The following is a 9026-nucleotide window of genomic DNA, read 5'->3' on the forward strand; positions in this document are numbered from 1 at the left end:
CCAGTGGTTAAGAAAGCAGATTTGCAGTCATATACATCTGGGCTTTAATCAGAGCCCTTCTCTTATTAACTGTGCAACCTAGGGAGAATTGCCTGAAACACTCTGGTTCTCAATTTATCTATAGGATAATTTCTGCTTAATAGATTATAATGTAAATAAATTATTTGTAGATTAAATAAAAGAATGAATATTACCCTTGATTAGTTAATATTAAAAAGTCGACACTCCATAAGAAATATCTTCCCTTTATTCTATCTCTCAGGTTACTAGTTTATTTTTAAATAATTATGCTTATAGCACAACGAATGTGACCCCTGTGGCTGGTGCATTTCTGAGCATTTCTAAACTATAGCTACAAAATATGAATGATAATATAAAATGGCTCAACATGACGTCATAAGGAGGAGTCTTGCTGTCTCAATGTTACTACTGCAATTACCTCAGTCATTTGAGAGATTAATTCCTCAATTCAACAGGGCCTCTATTTCATGGCAGATTTCAAGACAGCTTGCTCTTCAAGAACGAGTGGGGTGATTTTACACCCTTTCATGCAATTTCAACAATCGGTATAAAGCATCATAATTTTTCAAACTGTAAGTATTTGCTCTTGATGGTATTTTCAGAAAATTTCCAAATTGCCTTTTTATGTATTCAGGACACAATTTGATTTTTAATATGGGACATACATTGTTTCTTTTTTGACCCCCAGGATACTGAAAATTGACAGGGACTCCAAGTTGTGTTGTCAGCGACTTGATGAGTTTACACGAGAGAACAGTTAGTTTTTGGCCAGTTGCCATTATGCTTCCTCACCATGACTGAATTAACTACCCCTTCAAATTATTATAGCTTTGATTTTGCATGGAAAATTTTTTTTAAAAGTGAACAAGTTTGTGCATGGCACTTCTTTCATTTCATTGGTTTTTAAAAAATTTTATTATAGAAATTTTAAGCATAAAAATGAGAAAGAAAAGTATAAATGAATCATCACCCAGCTTCAACAAATAGGAGCACTTTGCTTATCTCATTGGGTCTCTCTCTACTTTTTTTCCCCTGGAATATTTTAAGTAAATCCCAGGTATTATATCTCATATCATTTTACTCATAAATACTTCAGTACCTTCTCTCTAACAACTAAGGACTTAAGAAAAAAAACGATGCCATTTTCATGGACCTAACAAAATTGAAATCCTTCATACCATCTAATATCCAGTCTGTGTTGCCATTTCTCCTATTGTCCCCAATTTCTGCTTTATGGTTTTGTTCAAATCAGTTATCAAAACAAGCTTTACACATCTCGCTTCTATGTTAAGACTTATAAACTATAGTACCCTTCCTCTTTTGTATTTTAATTTTTAATTTTTTTTTCAATCTCCAAATTGACTTTCTGTGAAAAGTCTTCAAAGGATTATTATGTTTCCCGTAAGACAGTGTAATTAGTTGGAGCACACAAATATTGGGATTCCTCTGGAAGATAAAGCGCTGAATACAGATGCAACTCATTCATTTATTCAAAAAGTAGTTTTGAAAATACAGACACAAACAACAAAGTAGTTTTGGGTGCATACTGTGTTCCACTCTGTATTTATGATTATACCCTCAAATCAGCCCTGAGGGCTTCCTGGAAACTCTACTGTATTACTCTAGTCCATTCACTTTTTTTTCACTCTCCTAGACTGGGGATCAGTAAACTATCTCCTGGGAGACAAATACAGCTCTGCCTGCAATTGTAAGTAGAATTGTATTGAAACATGGACATGCTTGTTTGCTATGTGTTGTCTATGACTACTTTTACACTGGAACACAGAATTTGAGGGGCTGTGATAGACACTGTATGCTTCACAAAGCCTAAAATATTTAATACCTGGCTCTTTGTGACAAAAGTTTGCTGACCTCTGTCTTAGATAACTCTTATGTACATTCTTCTCTGTCTGCAAAACTTCAACACTCCTTCCCCTCTTTACTTTCAGCTGAAAATCTTGCTTTTTATTTCGGAAACAGAGTAGAAAAATGCATAGGAAAAATTTCACATTCTTCTAACATCAAGTATGTATCTTCCTTCAGCCACTATCCAATTTCCTATTTCTGTTCCCTTTTGATCTTGATGAGAATCCCTTGAAAGAACTATTTACGTTTACTGTCTACATTTCTACTTCTTCCATTTTGTAGTTAAGTATTTCAGTAACAACATTTTTTTGTCAAGTCCAGTGATGACTTCTTTTCAACCCAATTCATTGGTCCATTCTAATTTGCCTTCTAAGCGGCATCTGACAAAATCCATCATCATTCTCTCTCTCAAAGCACTTTCTTTACATAGCTTATTAAAATCTGTTGATTATTCTCTCACTCCACTGAATTCTGACTTTTTGTTCTTTCCCAGATTTTACTTTTCCTCCAATCTTCGCCCCCAAACCTCGTTGTCCCAAGACTTAGTTCTCTCCCTCTTTGTACACAATGTTATCAGTCTTATCCTGTCTTTTACAGCAAATACCATCTCTGTATTGATGATCCACATATTTTCTTCTTAGAAGCCCAGATTTCTATTTCTCTAGCAGGCTGCCTAGCTGATAACTGCAATTTGAATTTTTCCAAATACAAATTCTTGATTTTCTCCTACAACCTACTGCTTTTCATTTTGGTAAAAGGTACCTCCATTCTTCTAGTTGCTCAGACAAAAACACTGAAGTTTTTTGGGTTTTTTTTTGGGGGGGGGAGTTCTCTCTCTCTCAGATCCTAAAATCAATCCATCAGATCCTATCAGACTTGTTCAAAATGTGTCTAGTGTTCAAGCACTTCCCTACGTCTCCTGCTACCATTTTATATAAGCCCCCATCATCCCTTATCTAGACTGTTGTAATACCGTCCTAGATACTTTCTCTGCTACCAACCTTGTCTCTCTCTCTCATTTATTCTCCGTACAGCTGTTAAAAATTGAGTACCTAAATACTCAAAATTCTCTAGAGGCTCCATGGCCACCCATATAAAAACCAAATTCTTACTTTGTAGAATACAGCAGCAACAGAAAAACAAATGACTTATTCAAATTTGTGACTTTTGAAAATGATCAAGGGTCTGTTTACAAAGATGTGGGCAAGGTAAAAAAGAAACTTCAAGGTGTAGTGGGAACAGAGCGAACCCATGGGATTAAGGACAACAGAGGCCAGTAACATACCTAAGCCTGAAGGAATGAGGGAAGGAAACTCTTATTGGAACCTGGAGACAGAGGACTACCTGTCAGGAGCTGTGACCTTCTGTGGGAGCCCATGATTGGGTTAACAAATTGTAACAGATCCCAGCTGCTTATCTCCTTAAAGAAGATGTGCTTAGTAACTGCCTTGAGGTTTTAGCAATGACCCAGGCCCCCGGCTATAAACGCTGGGCGTGCCTGCTCTTAGTCTTCTATCCCCAAAACAGCCTTGGGCTGGAATGGTAAACAACTTATAAAAAGCTGCAGACTCAGAGGTGAGAAGGCTGGTGAGCCAAGGACGGGTAAGAACCCCAGAGGGGGGCAACCTAGGACAGGCACAGCCGCCTGAGTCCAAGCTGTTAAGCAGCTGATTCTCATACGTTCCACCCTGATAAGCTGAAAGGCTCAGCAGGAACATGATTCACCAAAAAGGGTCTTCTGACCTTGAGCCAAACACTAAACAAACAAAGCCTTTGTACTCACTGTGATCCCACCCTGTCCTTCCCTAAATTTCTGCATTCCTCCTTTGACTGTACTCAATAAATGTGGGAGATTTGAGAGGCTCCTGGAGTTGGCTCCCCACTCCCTCTCGCTGCTCTTGACTTTTCCACAGAGTCTTGAGTAATTCACTCCGTTTCGGTGGGACTTCTGCTGGCCAGAACCCACAACTGGTGACGAACCCACAACCTTCAGCATAGAGGCAAAGCCAGCCTGAAGCAGCCATGCACAGAGAGTCTGGGAGATTAAATACCTCCCCTTCACTCTCCTTTCTCCCTCTGATTCCCTCTCCATGTTCCCTATTGGCCAAATCCAACCTAAACCCAAAGGGTAAGGCAGCCCATTGATGCGAGCCATAAAAGGGCGTAGATAATGGGATAGAAGTGGTGCATTTGCTGGAACGACATCTCTCTAAAGAATGTTAGTATATAAAAAATTAAGGAATAGAACAATGTACATGAGTGAGCTATTTCATAAAATTTGTTAAAAATATAATTACATGGATATAAACATGGATAAACAAAGACGTGTATGTGTATGGAAGATTTACATTTTACTTTATCTGGAGAGGCATACAGTAACTACCTGTAGCTGTCTTTTGGAAAAAAATCTGGAATTGATAATGAGGTAAAAAGTCTTGTCCTTTTAATTTGAGACCTTTTTTTAGATTTTGAATTTCCTGACCACATGCGTATTTTACTTTCTAAAATCCGTAAACTCTAATAATGTCTTCAAATACAATAAGTGAAAAATGGATTCTCTATTAACTTAGATTTTTAAGACTCTAGTTATGTGAATAATAAGGTGTGAATTTATATAGTTCTAGAAAGAATTCTGGAATGACACATATAAAGATTTTAAAATATATTTAAATACAGCTTACTGTAACAGACCTTTCCAGACTAATTTATAGAATTATAAGCAGGTGAGGAAATTATTATTAATATGCCCTTTTGAGAAAACCAACGGGAACTCGAAATTGCTGATTGTGGCACTTTAGCGAGAGATTGGTGGGAAACTGTCCAATTTACATTAAATTTTTGAAGAAAAACAAGAAATACATGCAACCCTTGTGGCTACAACTGACATTCCCATGTGGAATACTGCAACGTTCCATTATTTCAGCAGATACTTCACCTCAACCTATCATTGAGATCAACCAGACCCCCTACTGCTACCAGGAAATAGAAGATTTAGTAATTAACTGATATTTATAAGTGAAGCATTGTCAGGAAGAAGACAATACTGTTGGAAAACGATAAAATAAAAGTTGGAGGTTGCAGAGTGGTACAGCAGCATTGACACAATTTTTCCTGAGAACCCTGAGTATCCACCAAACTGCTGCCCGTGTAGATCCTTCTGGCCTCAATAAGGGGGAAGGGAATTTCAAGTGGTCTTTTAGGTTCTAATTGAGTACTTTGTTTATGCACTCACTGAACAATTTCACTTCATCTTATAGCAATGATGTAAGAGAAGAAGAAAAAGCAGTTCAAGTGAAGGCGAATATTAACCCAAGAGGTAATCTCTAAAGATCCGGTCTTGATTGGAACTCTGACCTATTTCACATCAAGGACTTATGGATAATAGAAAAATATTGAACCCTGAGCTCTGGACACACTTCTTTAAAGATTTAGTGAAGGATCTATTCTTGTAGTTGTATACAGATACAGAAGCAGTTAGAGACACGAAACATTCTGTTCATAAGGCACCAGTACTCTGTGATCCTCCATATCTCCCAGAGTCAAGTAATGCTTTCGTGATGCAAAAACTGAGGGGGCTATTTTCATATATTTCTCTGCAGTACAGAATTGTGAGTGAAGACGTATGCAAATGAGAGATGGGACACATCGGTATCAGTATGCAATAAGAATATCATTGTTCTTTGTTGAATATATATATGTAGTATCAATCCTTGAAATGCAAAACCAGAAAACTATATTAATTATGTTAAATATCAAGTAGCGCTAAACTATTTGCTTTTGTGTGTGTTTGTTTTCTGCTTATGAAATGCGTTGATTAAATAATCGGAGGTTACATGGTTTTTGTACAACTGAATGGATCTTGAAACGAACTGCTGTGCATTCAAAATTATGCTCTACTGTCTCCCTGAGCACAAAGCAGAAGAAATCCCTCAAGCCCAAATTTGGCTTGAGCTGAGAATTACCTGGCAAAAGTGTGAAATGGAATTTAGGCTGCATGAGTTAGCAAAACGTATGATGAAACTTAATTATTTCTCCAAAGCTTGAAAAAGTTGTACAGGAAGGTAATTTCAGTTTTCAAATTGAATGAGTTTTCTCACCCTAATAAGACTGGCTTTTAGATCTGTGCCAGTGATTTCTACTTTGCTTTTCATTTACATCCCATCTTTTCCAAATACTATTGAGGCAGTCCACTAGAAATATCTTTTCATATTTACAACCATAAATTGTCCCTTTCTGGAAGTTAAGTTCTCAAAAATAAAATACAACTCCAGAATTACAAGCATGTTCAGTTCTGTTTAATGAAATATGAGGAATAGATTTAAATAATGGATGTGCTTTTGTTTCCCCGAAGAGCACATGCAAATGTGAAAACCATACTTATATTAAAATGCCCACATACATTATACTTTAGATTCAATAATGAAAACATTATATATCATATATTCTGATATACTGAGCTATAATAATTAAGAGAGATAAAATAGTATTTACTCTAATATAATTTTTGGTTCTGTGGACACCCCCAAAAAGTAGAAAATACTGCAATTAAGATTAAAAAGAATCACTTTTCCACTACATTGCAATGCCATTTATTTTTTGTAATACATCCATTTTGTCAGTTCTGTCTTCCATTAATTGATAGTCTCTACTTTAAGAAGCATATCAGAAGAGTTTCTTATTTCATTATTTTTATTACCATGAAGAATTTCCTAAAGATCTATTATTAGTTTTTCATATAAGATGCTGAAGGTTTTATGTTTATAAATGTTCCAAAACCCAGCAGTCTTTCTAATGTGTTATCTGTCATGCACTTCTCAGGATACTGTAACAATTTTACGTTTACTCAGAAGAGCAAGAGAAGAACAAGAAGAAATAAAACAGATCACCTTACTTTAAAGTGAAGTTTACTGTGAATACTCTAAATTTACTTTAAAAAAGAAATATTCAGTCAAATGATTATTTTGAAACTTAACTATAATAAATATGAATCTTTTAAAAGTCAGTATATTTTTACAGTTACAAGGAAAGCAGTTATCTATTTGCTTTAGCCAAATTATTTCCATTTTTTCTGAATATTAAATATACCTGTAATGTATACATTTTTAAACAAATTTCCAGTCACAGTTTTCTGATGCTACAATTATTAGTATGAATTGGAAAGTAAAGGCTATACTACTTATAAAAAAATAAGGAAATTATACTTTTATTCCAAAAGTGGTTTTAATGTAAAGTTAGATTGTTTAATATTCCAGCAAAAGATTATTGAGATCTAGGTGTCATTGAAATAGGAACAAAATTTGTTTAGATGCTTTCTAGCCTACAAACTACATTTGATTCTCACAGAAATCCTGGGGGGTGTTAATAGGTAATAAAAAAAAAAAAACAGAATGGCTCACGTGCAACACTCGCTTTCCTCCAGACACTGTGCCAAGAGTTCAACTGTTTTGTCTAATGAATTCTTTCAATAACATGATGATGAATACAATTATTACCCCAATTCACAAATGTTGAGACTGAGGCACAGAGAAGTTAAGCTCTATGATTAAGTTTACTCAGTTAATAAATGGCAAAGAGATAAAAATGAAAGCACTGATCACTGTCTCTACTGAAAAAATGAAGGAACTGAGGACAAAAGGAGTTGCTTGGGCAAAAGGAGTTGCTTGGGCAAATTCTCTCAGCAAGCAGGCATTAGTTCAGACACAAGGATGGAGGTCTCCAACTCCGAATCTTACACAATTTCCATTAGACGACACAATTTGGGTCTGAAAATAAATGACATGTTCTGATGCTTTTATAAGTTAAATATATATTTCTTAGGGAATTGCAATTAATGTTGACATAAATTAAGATAACACATGGCTTCTGTTCTTTATTCTTTCTATGTATACATGAAAATTCATAGGATTCATAAATCAAAGTTTGCGTCCTCCAGTAAATTAAAACTACCATTTATGGAGTATTTCCTATGACTGCACACACTACTGAGTGCTTTGCATATATTATTTAATGATCATAAAAAAATCCGTAAAGAAGGTACAATTACCGTCCATTTCAGATGAAGAAATGTAAACCAAGATTGGAAAAACTAAGGGTCAAATAGACAATACATTGTAGGGACATAACTGAAACTCAGCTTGTTTTCTAACTCAGAAACAAACCTCAACAACAATTCATGAAGATTCTAAAGATTCTAAAATCAACAGAATTCAAAATAACTTGAAATAAAAAATGTCAACTTTTAAACATTACGTACTTTAAAAATACATAGTATTGCCAATAACCTAAGGAATCTCGGTTATTTCACTTCTGATGCCAATGTACACTCTGCTGCTTTGTTCCACTTTAAAAAAAGGCAAAAGAACTTTCAAACATAAACTCACCCTAAGAATGCTAAGATCATTTATGTTCTATTTGTTTTCGTCATTCAACTCAAGCGCCCGTAGTTTATCTGTCAAAGGATTGTCCCGTGGGGCTCTAAGGTTCCCACACTTGTGGGTTGCATACATATATATGGGAACCCTGAGTAGAAAGAAATGAGAAATGCATTTTTAGTTTAGAGTCGCATATCTTTATACTTTTTTAGTTTGTATTTAATAAACTACATGAGGCCAAGGTTTTAATATAATAAATATACTTTACAGAGAAAATCAAAAGAAGAAAAATGGCTGTCGCTATAGCCAGTGATATCAATGGACTCCCAAATCTTGCCACACAAATGTGACTATGTAAGCCAGATGAAGTGTTATTTGCCAGGATGACAGTAGCATCAACAACCTTATTTATGGGGTGAAAATGCTAATATCACGTGCCAGTCACACTGCTGTATGCTAAACTCTCAGAAGCCTATATTAGAGGTACTTTTTAAAGCTCCTTTTATGGAAGATAATGAGTCCAGGAATGTTCATTAACTTGCTTAAAGTCATACAGCCAGTTAGGGGCAGAGTGTGGGAAATAATGGAGAATATTTATAAATATTATTGTATCTATAAGACTCGACTCTTAAAACTTCAGTGTAGATATCCACAGGTAGCCACACATGTGAAGGCTGACAGTTAAGATACTCTTTGAGCTTCAGCACCTAGTCCAGGCCAGTGCGTGGTAAATTCACAACTATTTATGTTGAAGAAATTTAAAAAAAA

This window comes from Camelus ferus, chromosome 13 (genome assembly GCF_009834535.1).
Source record: "Camelus ferus isolate YT-003-E chromosome 13, BCGSAC_Cfer_1.0, whole genome shotgun sequence".
NCBI classification, from domain to species: domain Eukaryota; kingdom Metazoa; phylum Chordata; class Mammalia; order Artiodactyla; family Camelidae; genus Camelus; species Camelus ferus.